The 14,567-nt window shown below is 49.1% G+C and overlaps 2 non-coding genes across 2 annotated transcripts; one reads left to right on the top strand and one right to left on the bottom strand.

The window, feature by feature from the left end:
- Positions 1-8,487: 8,487 nt before the first annotated feature.
- Positions 8,488-8,561, bottom strand: TRNAT-UGU (transfer RNA threonine (anticodon UGU)). Its single transcript has one exon. It is a non-coding gene; the product is annotated as a tRNA-Thr (tRNA).
- Positions 8,562-11,952: 3,391 nt separating this feature from the next.
- Positions 11,953-12,025, top strand: TRNAV-CAC (transfer RNA valine (anticodon CAC)). Its single transcript has one exon. It is a non-coding gene; the product is annotated as a tRNA-Val (tRNA).
- Positions 12,026-14,567: the final 2,542 nt, after the last annotated feature.

Consider the following 14,567-nt stretch of genomic DNA (forward strand, 5'->3'; position numbering starts at 1 on the left):
TCTGGTCCCTCTGGATCTGGCCCAGCTCTGCTCCCCACCTAAGCTTGGGCCCCTGCTTTCTGCTTAGCTCGGCCCCACTCTGTCTGACCCAGGCAATTCCAGCTCACGTGGAGGATGGGACCTCCCTGGCCTCCTGACTCCCTGATTAGCCTGCCCGCCCTGTCACTCAGGCTGACCTGGAGCACGGGCCTCTCCCCATTGTTCCTGGGGACCGTCTGTCTCAGGGTCCTGATTCCACATCGACCCTTCCCCTTTGAGTACTGGGAGCTAGCAACTAAAACATGCCCACTTAATGTTAGTAAGGAGGCAACAGTCCCCTTACAGTAGGGTTGAATGATAAAATCATAGAATATCAGGGTTGGAAGGGACCTCAGGAGGTCATCTAGTCCAACCCCCTGCTCAAAGCAGGACCAATCCCCAACTAAATCATCCCAGCCAGGGCTTTGTCAAGCCTGACCTTAAAAACTAAGGAAGGAGATTCCACCACCTCCCTAGGTAACGCATTCCAGTGTTTCACCACCCTCCTAGTGAAAAAGTTTTCCAAATATCCAATCCAAACCTCCCCCACTGCAACTTGAGACCATTACTCCTTGTTCTGTCATCTGCTACCACTAAGAACAGTCTAGATCCATCCTCTTTGGAACCCCCTTGCAGGTAGTTGAAAGCAGCTATCAAATCCCCCCTCATTCTTCTCTTCTGTAGACTAAACCACCCCACTTCCCTCAGCCTCTCCTCATAAGTCATGTGTTCCACTCCCCTAATCATGGGGGTTGGATTGGGCTCAAGGGGAAAAGATTTTGTGTGACAGTGTGTGGGGATGGGGAGGGTGTGATTCTCTGGGAGATAAATGATGGAACACACAGGGGTAGTGATAGTGAAGCCCCATCTCTGAGTGTTATGACCCTGTGTGGTGCTGCCATTCACCTGCCCCTCCTATGGTCTCATCTTTCATTGAATCCAGCATTTTTCAACCGATCATCATCACAGAGGTGTCCCACATGCCTCAAATACAGTGTCCCTCTCAGAGATGCCGAGGACTGGAACGGATTTCAGTGATGGACAGGTTTGCTAGGTTTTTATACATTTGCCTAGTAAAATGCTGAGTTTTTCAATTTATTACAAGCATCATTCCTGATCATACTGGAGAGGGGTAAGGAAATCGATTTTCATTCAAAAAGGTTTATAAACAGAAGCACTGGGATTTGAAGGAGGAAGCCATTGCCAGGCAGGCAAATGTTCAATCACTGAGCAATACACTCCACAAAGAGCGCCTCGGATAGCCCAGACAAGGGATGGGTTGGAACCTGAAGATTTAGTACACTTTATATATATACAAACACCACGGCTTACAAAATCACCACACCTGCCCTCTGTTACCAGAGGACAGCAACAACTTTCCTTGGAGCACCCACTGCTCCCCAGCTCCACGCCCTCCAATCTCTCCAGTGTTGCCCCAATCCCTTAGCGGTACAGGGCACAGGTAACTAGAACCCCTTCATCCCCATAGAATTAATGGCCAAATAATTCCATTTAGACCAGAAACGCAGAGCTCCTTTGTCAGAGCAGATGAACATAGGGATCTAGCCTGGCTGTAAAATCTATATATCAACACCAAATATGGTGTTAGATGAATCCTCACAAACGGCTGTTCCCCATCCAGATCCCAGCAAAGGGTAATCCAAGGAAATCCAAGAGGCTGTTTAGGAAGGAAAGAAGAAAGATGTCCCTCTCTCCCTGGAGGAACTGAGCTCTGTGCTTTGGACAGAGAGGAGGGGAAGGAAATGGCCATACGATGGCAGCAGAAATGAAATGAAACACAAGAAATGAAACACAAAAGGCTTCTTCTGTGCACATTGATTCTGAACAGTGAGGGAACCTGACTCCCACATCATGAAAAGTCACAAAGCCGTTTCGTTCTATGGCAGGGAACACTAGCAGAGAAGAGTTCCAATGATTGTTGCCCGTTTACTTTTGATTTTTTTTACATTATAAAGAAAATTGTAACAAAATTAGTCTGAACCTGAGCTGCCCGTTATTAAAAGCTGGTTCCCCAATTCAGTTCCAACTGCTCTGCTAGAAACCCCCCCAGGTGCCTGCTCACCCCAGAAAGAGAAAAAAGAGAAACCCCCACTCGGCACTGCCCTTAGCTCCCGGCTGCTGTCCTGGGGTGGGGACGGGGACTGATTGTTTTCTGCTGAGCAGGGAGCCTCTGGTGCTGAGCTCCTAGCACTTGCCCAGCTCAGACTGTCCTCTGCGTCAGCTGCTGCTCCTCGCATGCTCTCGAGTCAGACATGCAGGGCCCCCAGGGGAACAGAGGATGGGACAGGGCAGCAGCCTCGGTTGGGCTGGGAATCATAGAATCATAGAATATCAGGGTTGGAAGGGACCTCAGGAGGTCATCTAGTCCAACCCCCTGCTCAAAGCAGGACCAATCCCCAATTAAGTCATCCCAGCCAGAGCTTTGTCAAGCCTGACCTTAAAAACTTCTAAGGAAGGAGATTCTACTACCTCCCTAGGTAACGCATTCCAGTGTTTCACCACCCTCCTAGTGAAAAAGTTTTTCCTAATATCCAACCTAAACCTCCCCCATTGCAACTTGAGACCATGACTCCTTGTCCTGTCATCTTCTACCACTGAGAATAGTTTAGAACCATCCTCTTTGGAACCACCTCTCAGGTAGTTGAAAGCAGCTATCAAATCCCCCCTCATTCTTCTTTTCTGCAGACTAAACAATCCCAGTTCCCTCAACCTCTCCTCATAAGTCATGTGTTCCAGACCCCTAATCATTTTTGTTGCCCTTCGCTGGACTCTCTCCAATTTATCCACATCCTTCTTGTAGTGTGGGGCCCAAAACTGGACACAGTACTCCAGATGAGGCCTCACCAATGTAGAATAGAGGGGAACGATGACGTCCCTCGATCTGCTGGCTATGCCCCTACTTATACATCCCAAAATGCCATTGGCCTTCTTGGCAACAAGGGCACACTGCTGACTCATATCCAGCTTCTCGTCCACTGTCACCCCTAGGTCCTTTTCCGCAGAACTGCTGCCGATCCATTCGGTCCCTAGTCTGTAGCGGTGCATTGGATTCTTCCGTCCTAAGTGCAGGACCCTGCACTTATCCTTGTTGAACCTCATCAGATTTCTTTTGGCCCAATCCTCCAATTTGTCTAGGTCCCTCTGTATCCTATTCCTACCTGCCACCATATCTACCACTCCTCCTAGTTTAGTATTATCCGCAAATTTGCTGAGAGTGCAATCCACACCATCCTCCAGATCATTTATGAAGATATTGAACAAAACCGGCTCCAGGACCGACCCTTGGGGCACTCCACTTGATACCGGCTGCCAACTAGACATGGAGCCATTGATCACTACCCGTTGAGCCCGACAATCTAGCCAACTTTCTACCCACCTTATAGTGCATTCATCCAGCCCATACTTCTTTAACTTGCAAGACAAGAATACTGTGGGAGACCGTGTCGAAACCTTTGCTAAAAATGCTGGGAGTTCTCGTTCCCTGAGAACTGGCCTGGCTCCCTTCTCAACAGCAAACAAATCAATTCCACATCCCCTCCCCGGATAAATCAGCCTGGAGCCAAGAGCAGCATGGGACAATTCCCTTTACTTCCCACCGAGGCATGAGACAACCCATGAGACAACCTAGAATAGCTGATGGAACTGACCGTGGGGAAACCAGCCTTTAATAACAGGCAGTTCAAGTTTAAGCTAAGTGTTTTCACCAATTTTTACAACATTAAATAACCCTTCAATCATAGTGTCACCATCCATAAAATTGTTTCAGCTTTGTAGTCTACCAAGTGCAAAACTAAACATCTCTTCAAATCCAAGGGCATGGAGATCAGTCAGTGTTCAGAGTCATCCCACGTGAAAGAACTATGTTGTGGTTCAGACTGGCCCCATCATGTGGCCGTTACCTTTCTGTCCTCTCCCTGAAAAGTTTTAGTATTTTACATCAAAACTTTCTTCCCTCAGGAGAGACGTGGGAACCAGGGCTGCCAGCCAGACAAACACCTTTCAGAGGAGGCATCCCTCTCCCCGTCAAAAAATGATCTCCCTCCGTCAGTTCAGTGACAGCCTGAATTGTTCCTTGTCCCCAAAGAGCTGGAGGATTGAAAGCAGCAACATCAAACCCTTGTGTAGCTCGCAGGAATGAACACAAACACTCCCTTGTGTCTGAAGAGATGTTTAGTTTTTACCCTTGGTAAACGACAAGGCTAAAGGGAAAGACGGTGGCACAAGATATAGAGTGAAACACGACACAATCATCACAGTTATGCCCATAGTGCCTGCAAAATTTTTTATATACTTATTATCATCAGTGTATTATTTTCTCTGGAATCTAGACCATGACTATATCTTGACCAAGAAATTTGGATCTTGATAAAATAATCGACTACTCCTGGTTAAGGCAATGGACTTGACATCCACCCGGGTGTCCCTACACAGGTACAAGTACTAACAACAACGGCTGCCTTTTAGACATAGTTTTTAATCAGGGCAAGAAATTGATACAAACCCGTTAAATCATTTCTCAGCCCAAGTCCTTCACCCACATTCCTTAGGGCATTGGGCCGCCATGTGAATGTTTCATTTCCTTCCTCAATTTCACACAGAGACACAATTTCCTTTGCACAGATCCATGAACAGTAAAACCTCCCTGTGTCTCTTGTCTGAGCCAGGGCATTCAATTCCGTTGAAACCTTCTCTCCTGCAATGGCAATAGTCAGGCAGAGGGGATGTAGCTACCTGCATCCCTGACAGTGCCCCAGAGAAATCCTGACCCCTGCTATTGGAATGATGTGCTGGAGATTTGAATAGGAAAGGGACTGTCTGACTTGTCGAAGTGGGGAATGAACAACAATCTGTTGCAATGTCATTAACCACAAACACACTCCAATCATGCTCCAGCCAGAAGAGAAATGGGCAGAAATTCTTGCTGTTCCGCCATGGACACACTTGTGCTGGGGAAGCTGGTCTGAGCAAGCAATTTGAAGGGACAATTCTGTGAGAACAGAATCATACTGTAGCTAAGCAGCTGTCCATCAAGTAGTTGTGGCTGAGTGGTTAAGGTGATGGATTTGAAATCCCTCGTGAGGGTCCCCCACATGCAGGTTCAAATCCTGTCAACTACAGAAATGTTAGTGTGTTGTCATTGCTGTTGTTTTTGTGTGTGAGCATCCACAGTGCGAACCGGAGCCAGCTCTGGCCTCACTCTATCTACATGTGAGACTGCTATAGCACTTAGGTGTATTTTTATCACTTAGCTAGTTACAGGGGTATAAAAATGAAGAATCAAAATCACAGTCCACCTGTGTATGATTAGGGGTCTAGAACACATGACTTATGAGGAGAGGCTGAGGGAGCTGGGATTGTTTAGTCTGCAGAAGAGAAGAATGAGGGGGGATTTGATAGCTGCTTTCAACTACCTGAAAGGGGTTCCAAAGAGGATGGCTCTAGACTGTTCTCAATGGTAGCAGATGACAGAACGAGGAGTAATGGTCTCAAGTTGCAGTGGGGGAGGTTTAGATTGGATATTAGGAAAAACTTTTTCACTATGAGGGAGGTGAAACACTGGAATGCGTTACCTAGGGAGGTGGTAGAATCTCCTTCCTTGGAGGTTTTTAAGGTCAGGCTTGACAAAGCCCTGGCTGGGATGATTTAACTGGGAATTGGTCCTGCTTCGAGCAGGGGGTTGGACTAGATGACCTTCTGGGGTCCCTTCCAACCCTGATATTCTATGATTCTATGATTTACCCCATGAGCTTCCCAAAGGTTTTCCATAGTTCCTGCCAGGAAAGTAGTGCCTGCATCTGTGAGGATGTCGGAGGGCCAACCTACCCTGGCAAAAATGTCTGCTAGTGCCTGGCACACACTTTTAGCCCTGGTGTTGCTTAGAGCTACTGCTTCCGGCCATCGGGTGGCAAAATCCATGAAAGTCAGTATGTACTGCTTTCCTCTGGCTGTCTTTTTCGGAAAAGGACCCAGAATATCCACAGCTACTTGCTGAAATGGAACTTCAATGATGGGGAGTGGCTGGAGAGGGGCTTTGACCTGGTCTTGGGGTTTTCCCACTCTTTGGCACACCTCAGAAGACTGGACATAGGTAGAAACATCCTCGCCCATTCCCTCCCAGTGGAATGACCCCCCCAAACGGTCTTTGGTCCTGTTCACCCCAGCATGGCCACTAGGGTGGTCGTGGGCTAAGCTCAAGAGCTTGGCCCGGTATTTAGTTGGAACTACCAACTGTCTCTGAGGATGCCAGTCTTCCTGGTGTCCACCAGAAAGAGTTTCCTTGTATAAAAGTCCTCTTTCTACAACAAACCTGGATCGATTAGAAGAGCTGAGAGGCGGTGGGTTGCTCCGTGCCACCGTCCAAGCTCTCTGGAGGCTTTCATCTGCTTCCTGTTCGGTCTGGAACTGTTCCCTTGATGCTGGAGACATCAGTTCCTCATTGGATTGTGGACCTAGGCTTGGTCCCTCTGTAAGCGATATAGGGGATGGAGCTGTTTCTGTTGACTGTGAACCACTCTCCGCTGGTGCACTATGTTGGGATTCAGGCTCCGGCTGAGCCTCTTGTGTCGGGTTATTGGCTGCTGCCAGTTCAGGGTCGGTGGGGCCCTCTGGTGTTGAGGTTGCAAGTCCTGGATTCAGTGCTGACAATGGGTCTGGTGTTGGTTGTTCGGCTGGTTCCGGTTCTGCGACTGGTTCCACGACTGCTGTTGCAGACGTTGGCCTGGGGTCCGGGTCCATCACCTCTGACCGGGTCCTGATAGAAGTTTCCGGAACAGAGCTAGGCCTCACGTCTTGTTTAGCCTGGCTGCGGGTGACCGTTCCCACCCTCTTGGCCTGCTTCACATGATTGGCCAAGTCTTCCCCCAACAGCATGGGGATGGGATAATCATCATAGACTGCAAAAGTCCACATTCCTGACCAGCCCTTGTACTGGACAGGCAACTTGGCTGTAGGCAAATCGAAAGAGTTGGACTTGAAGGGTTGAATCGTCACTTGGATCTCTGGGTTGATTAAATTGGGGTCCACTAAGGAAGCATGGATAGCTGACACTTGTGCTCCGGTGTCCCTCCACGCGGTGACCTTCTTCCTGCCCACACTCACAGTTTCCCTCCGCTCCAAGGGTATCTGGGAGGTATCTGGGCCTGCGGACCTCTGGTGTGATTCCGGTGCAATGAACTGTAATCTGTTGGGGTTCTTGGGGCAGTTGGCCTTTACATGCCCCAGCTCATTACATTTAAAACATCGTCCAGCTGACGGGTCACTGGGGCGAGGAGGGTTGCTGGAGAACGGGGTGGTGGGACGATAAGGGGTCTGGAGGGTTCTTTGGGAGGTAGGTGGGGCTTTGGGCGGCCCCCGGTAGTAGGGTGGGGTCTGGGGTACTCCCTTCTGGTCTCCGCTCCAACTGCGCTCAGTTTTCTTCTTCTCTGCCACCTCCACCCATCTGGCTCCAATCTCTCCTGCCTCGATTACAGTTTTGGGCTTCCCATCTAGGATGTATCTTTCTATTTCCTCAGGAACACCCTCTAAGAATTGTTCCATTTGCATTAGGAAGGGCACATCTACTGGACATTCAACACTTGCTCCTGATATCCAGGCATCCCAATGTTTCACAATGTGGTAGGCATGTCGGGTAAATGACACGTCTGGTTTCCACCTTAGGATTCTGAACCTCCGACGAGAATGCTCGGGTGTTATCCCCATTCTGACTCTCGCCTTGGATTTAAACAGTTCATACTCGTTCATGTTTTCTCTGGAGGGGTTTTGCTACTTGTCACTAGCACAGTATTGTAAGAGGCAGCCCAGAGTTAACAGCCGTGCCTGCAAGATGAGTTACAGCAACCTTTACCTTGTTTCCATGTTCATCCGATGCCTCCTTTCAACACTTGTCAGAAAAAAGACCTGTTCCTTTTGCAAGCATGTGTATGGCTAGCCAAAGGCGGGTTTCTCCGTTAACAAAAAAGATTGACCAAAAGGTGACAGGAGGAGGCACGTTCAGCAAGGCAGCACTGGATGCTGGATCCTGAATTTGCTCTTTATCCAGCAGGTTTATTGGCAAGCTCTGCCACGGTGCGACTCTCTGGGACTTCTCGCGTAACTGCTCCATCTTTCATCAACAATAAAATGAAAGGTGAAAGGACAGTAATTCTCCATTTCCTGCAAGCCCTACAGAGAACCCACTAGAAGGATCTCTGTTCATAGACATTTCTAGTGAATTGCATGGGCGTGGGACACAAGCTCTGGTGTCATAGCAAATACAGTCAAAGCAACCTCCTTCCCAATACCAATAGCCTTTTCATCAACTCCAGGCTGGTGATTTGATTCTCTCCAACGCTCCTCTGCAAAGAAGCCTTTTCCTTAGGAAGCAATTACTTACACTGCCAAGGGAGGTCTCTTCTGTTTCCTAGGAAGACAGAGGAAAACATGAGCAGAGGAGACAAAAGCTGTACAACAAAGCACTACTGGGAGTTGAACCCAGGATCTCCTGTTTACAAGACAGGTGCTTTAACCTACTAAGCCATGGTGCCTTCCTCAACTATCTATTTGCAACTGTTCCCCTTGATGGTCCAAGACAACACCTTCAAATGCCAAAGTACAGACGTTCCCTATTTCCCACAAAACTTGCAGACCTTGAGCGGGCTGGCTCTCTGTGCACGGAAAGCCACAGCTGAGTTGACAGAGGGCTTCTAACATGCGCTTCTCCCACAAGCTGCTGTGATCCTAGAATGGTTAGTGCTCTGGGTTTCAGTCACAGCAACTTCAACTCAACTCTGAGTCATGGTACCTTTCCATCAGCTTCAGACTTAGCATTTGCCACTTTCCAAGGCTTCGCCACAAGGAAGCTCTCTCCGTCCTGAATGAGCACTTACAAGGATTGTGCTGTGAGGTCTTTTCTTTTTATGAGAAGAGATACAAAAAGACGAGCCTAGCAGACAAGCCAGGTTCAGCAAGGAAGAACTGGCAGGCCAAGCCATGATCTCCTGGTTCGTAGGAAGGCTCTTCAGCAAGTTGTTCCCAAAGATCATTATCTAGAGGCCACTTCCCACAGAGAACGATTATGTTTACAGACCCATCCTGAAATTAGAGCAGGAAAATTTCAAGTTTTATCTCATCGTAAAGTAACATAATTCAAACATGGCATCACAGAGGGGAAAGCACTCCTTCATTTCATATTTATTGCTACTGATCTCACTGACAAACTGCCATATGAGGAGAGATTAATAAGACTGGGACTTTTTAGCTTGGAAAAAAGACGACTAAGGGGGGATATTCTAGAGGTCTATAACATCATGACTAGTGTGAGTAAGTAAATAAGGCAGTGTTATTTACTCCCTCTCCTAAGACAAGGACTAGGGGCCACCAAATGAAATTAATAGGCAGCACGTTTAAAACAAACAAAAAGAAGTATTTTTTCACACAACCCACAGTCTACATGAGGAACTCCTTGCCAAAGGATATTGTGAAGGCCAAGACTATAACAGGGTTCAAAAAATGAACCAGATATATTCATGGAGGATAGGCCTATCAATGGGTATTAGCCAAGATGGATAGGGATGGTGTTCCTACTCTCTGTTTGCCAGGAGCTGTGAATGGGCGACAAGGGATAGATCACTTGATGATTACGTATTCTGTTCATTCTTTCTGAAGCACTTGACATTGGCCACTATGAGCTAGAGGGACCTTTGGTCTGACCCAGTATGGCTCTTCTTATGTCCTTATGGCCCTATGCTCCTTTCATATATATTCCTGGGATTCTGCCCTACAATGTGTCCCTGAGATCTCACTCAAAATGCCCCAGACAAGCAAACACTCTGGGATCCTGAAGCCTCTGCCACCCATGTTGTACCCTGTCGCTCATCACTAACCCTTGATGCTGCTCCTTTCTATAGACTGTGAAAAGGGGGGAGGCAGTGCAGGAGCCTTCTGGGGATGCAGATCCAACACTTTGGGAGAGACAGATTGTCTGAGGCATCAGATTGCTGTAAGCCAGGGGCGGGCAACCTGTGGCTCCAGAGCCACGTGTGACTCTTCAGAAGTTAATATGCGGCTCCTTCTATAGGTGCTGACTCCGGGGTGGAGCTACAGATGCCAACTTTCCAATGTGCCGGGGGTGCTCACTGCTCAACCTCTGGCTCTTCCACAGGCCCTGCCTCCACTCCAACCCTTCCAGCCCACTCCCCTGAGCCTGCCGTGCCCTCGCTCCTCTCCCCTCCGCCCAGAGCCTCCTGCATGCCACGAAACAGCTGATCGGGCGGTGCGGGGAGGGAGGAGACACTGATCGGTGGGGCACTCGGTGGGTGGGAGGCGGTGAGAGCTGGGGTGTGGAGTTGATGCAGGGCTGCTGACATATTACTGTGGCTCTTTGGCAATGTACACTGCTAAATTCTGGCTCCTTCTCAGGCTCAGGTTGCCCACCCCTGTTCTAAACCATGCAGCCTCCCCCTAAAACAGGGGCCTGTTCCAGCCCTGAGTCTGGGCTACTGGGATCCCTCCCACAGGGCAGGGTGCCCACAGATTACAGCCTGAAAATAGGTTTGTGAAACTAACTCCTGTTCTCCCTGACAGGCTTCCCCTAGATCAAAAGGCACCCCAGACAAGAAGCGTCTGCGGTGCCCCTCCTCACGTGTTAAACTTCTGAATATTTTATTTTTATTGCATTTGCAACTCATTTCATGATTTTGATGCAGAATTTGTATGCATGATTTTCTCTCTCATATAAGGTGATACATTTGCAGGCTAGAATCTGTACATCTGTTTTTATTTATGCCAGAAATAATCAAATACAAAAGTTTATTTCCTTTAAGCATATAGAATTTTTTTAATTTTAACAGTAACTGAAATGTACTAACATCTAGAAATTGAACGGCCACCAACACAGGGTGGACCAGTCTTAACTAGTGTTACAGTGAGAAACAGCGTTAGACTGTTAACCCGAGTCCTTTAATTCAAAGGTCACTTTCTCGACTTTGTCCTCATGAACTGAAGCGCAGCATTAGAGAGATCCAAAGACTGGCCAATGGCATTTTCAAGTGATAAAATAGCAAGTGACGTCGGTCTCTCATTGGCCATCTTAGACTGAACATATGTTTTTATGAGCCTGAGCTTCAAGGCGAGGGTGGCTCTGTCCACCTCCTTCCCCTGTGCTGCTGGGCACCAAGTCCCTGGTGGCCAGTAGGTAAAGCCGGGAATACAGGGTGGGGTGCCAAGTGGCAGCAGGATTCTTGCCAGCAGGGTTCAGCTGCCCAACTTCTTCCCCGTGCCGCTAGGCCCCAGTCGCCTTCAGCCACCAGGTAACCCAGGAACTAAGGCAGGAATGGAGTGAGGAAGCAAGTCAAGCTGAGCAAGGCAGGCAAAAATTCATCTTGCCTTCGTGGGCCACTCACAGTGAGGTCCTTTTTGTGTGCCATGGCTGACAAAAACATCCCAGGCAGAGAAGCAGCAGGCCAAAGAGAAACCTAGTAACTGTCAAAGTAGCTCAGCCAGTAGCGCATTAGACTGAAGATTTAAAGGTCCCTGCTTCAATCCCAGGCTTCGGCATGTTGTTTTGTCCCTTTCTATGCAGGGGTGGGCTGTTTTCGGGAAGTGCAGCGGTGCCTTTACCCGCCATGAGTCCCTCATTTCGGGCTCTGCACCAGGAAAAAGCAGTGTGGGCTTGTGCACCCAGGTGGCCCAGCTGAGCTTTCTTTCTTCTCTTGCTCTTTCTCGGCAAGGGGAAGAAAAAGAAGCTCTCCTTCAAGCTGGAGTCACAAGGGAGACATAAAGACGACTTCCTGAGCGCCGGCTCCAGTCCTTTGCTCTCCCAGCTGACCCACCGAAGGGCTGCCGCCACTTTCTCCAGGTCTGCCCATCAGTGTGTGCCAGGGTGAGAGCCAGCCAAGTGGATGGAATGTGAAGGGAGGGGCAGAGCACTGTGACAGAGTTTCTGTAGTGTAGTGGTTATCACGTTTGCCTCACACGCAAAAGGCCCCTGGTTCGAAACCAGGCAGAAACATGATGGTTTACTTTTTCTAGCTCTCCAGCAAGGCGCTCCTACTTCTACCACTGGCCTGTCCCTGGGGTAACCCTGACCCCCACAGGACAGAGGGTGGTGAAATGAGCTGAGAAATCTAGAGGGTCTAGGCCCGTCACCTTTTAGAGCCTTGTGGCTTGGCCTCCTCTGCCCTTCGACGTTGGCCTATGGAGGCCGGCTCTTCCGGCTGCCCTCCTTTGCGTGACTTGCCAAAAGAGGGAGTGAGGCAAGAATAGTGCAAAAGAGGAAAGTCATGCTGAGGAAGACAGGGCAGAAGCTAAGTGCCTCAGTGGGGTTAGCAGAGCGTCACCGTTCGTTCTACCAAAGCCAGGGGCGGTGCGGTTGGCTGCTGGGAGGTAGAATCCTGTGCCTGCCTCCTGGTTTCCCAGGGATGGCTACTTGCAGTCCAGGAGAAGAAGGACGGTTCTGGGTGAAAGGAAGACAAGCAAAGCGGAGTCCGAGTTTGTGTGCACCCGTGCTCTTTTCTGGCCAAGATGGGGGTGCGGTGATGGGCTTGAGAGGCTCCCTGCCACACATGGAGCGGCGAGAACCACTCCTCCTTTGTGGCCGACCCGGGGGCGTGATTGACGGCTTTGGAGGTGGGGGTTGGGCTGGCTGTGAGCAGCTGGGATCCCTTCTGAGGGCCGAACCCATGGTAGTGCGGTTGGCTGCTGGGAGGTAGAATCCTGTGCCTGCCTCTTGGCATCCCAGGGATGGCTACTTGTAGCCCAGGAAAAGAAGCGGGGTTCTGGGTGGAAGGAAAAGAAGCAATGGTTAGGCCAAGTGGGATCCTTTCTCATCAAGATAGTGTGCTGTGGTGGGCCTGGGAATTGCCTGTGAGCAGTGGGTGGACATGTTCCAGTGAGAACCGCTGCTCCTTTCTGGCCTTCACTGCTGTGCCAGAATACAGGATGAATAAGCCTGATTTATCCGCACTGGATTATAGCAATCTGAGGCCTCTCCACCTGCCTTGTCTCTCCTGGACTCTGAAAAAGTGTTTTCTCTCCACTTCCTTTGGAGAGAACTTGAGTTTTCCCTCTGGGAAACTATGAGGCTGAAGCAATTGTATTAACTGTGATACTAGAATTGAAGGATTATTTAATATTATAAATGAGTCTAAACCTGAGCTTCCTGTTTTCAAACTGGTTTTCCCAACTCAGTTCTCCATTCTCTTCTAGAAAGGCCTCCAGGATGCCTGCCTATGCCAGCAGAAGTGGCAAGAAGAAAGCCGCCCCAGTGCTGTTCTTAGTTCCAGGTGGATTGTTCAGAGGCAGGGGGAGTCGGTTTGTTTGCTGCTATGCAACGTGTCTGCAACGTGATCTCCCTGCTTCTTCCAGCACAACCCTGGCTCCTTCCCTGCCCCAGTCACTGTGTAGGAGGTTCCTACGTGCATTTAGCTAAAAGCTGTTCACAGCCATCTTAGTGTAGTTGGCAGCATGTCAATCTCATAATCTGAAGCTCCTGAGTTTGAGCCTCAGAGAGGGCAGAGGGTTTGCTCCCTGCTTCAGCTTTTTCTAAAGGAAATCCCAGAGAAAAGAGACTGGAGCAAACTGATTTCTGGAAACCCTCCCACCCATCTTACACACACATACACACACAGACTTTTCCAAGACATTAACTCTTCCTTCTCTTTTATGACTCTTTAATGCAGCTGCAAATACCAATTCCTGGAGACCCTTTCCAGAGAGAACACAGCCGCAATGCGATGACAAAGCAGGGGGCTGCCAGGTTGTCATGGGCAAGTAGTTAATGGGATGCACTAAAAATTCAGCAGAGTCAACCCCCTTCTCTCCACGCACAAGCAGCTTTGAATCTTGATAACTGTGATGCTCAGATTCCACTGCATCCTCAACCCCCACTGGAGGCCACTGGAGAGTCCTTAGATCCCTTTTCACAGTTCAGCCCCTAGCATCCCTGCCCAGCAACTCACCATCTACCCCAGGTGAATCACCTGGTGGGCTGCATCCACAGGCATTTATACCAGCTACAGCTGCTAGCAGCTAGTCCCCACCTAAGGCTTGGGGGAAGGAGCTGGGGATCGCTTGTTATTTCTTCCATACATCGCGTCTCACAGTGTTTGAACACATTTCTCTCTAAAACTGATTTAAATTTAGAGCCCCTCCCCCCATTTCTGCTTTGTGAGTGCCTTATTCCTGTACATAAAACATAAGAATAGCCGTACTGGGTCAGACCAGTGGTCCAGCTAGCCCAGTGTCCGGTCTTCCAAGAGTGGTCAATGCCAAGTGTTTCAGAGGAAATGAACAGAACAGGTAATCATCAATTGATCCATCGCCCATTCCCAGCATCTGTACAGATGTGAACACAAAGCAACGTTTGGGGATCACTTGCAGCTACCTAGCCCTGGTCTACACTAGGAGTTGAGGTCGAATTTAGCAGCATTAAATCGATTTAACCCTGCAACCGTCCACACGACGAAGCCCTTTTTTTCCTACTTAAAGGGCTCTTAAAATAGATTTCTTTACTCCACCCCGACAAGGAGATTAGCGCTGAAATCAGCCTTGTT

This window comes from Lepidochelys kempii, chromosome 28, assembly GCF_965140265.1.
Source record: "Lepidochelys kempii isolate rLepKem1 chromosome 28, rLepKem1.hap2, whole genome shotgun sequence".
In the NCBI taxonomy this organism is placed as follows: domain Eukaryota; kingdom Metazoa; phylum Chordata; order Testudines; family Cheloniidae; genus Lepidochelys; species Lepidochelys kempii.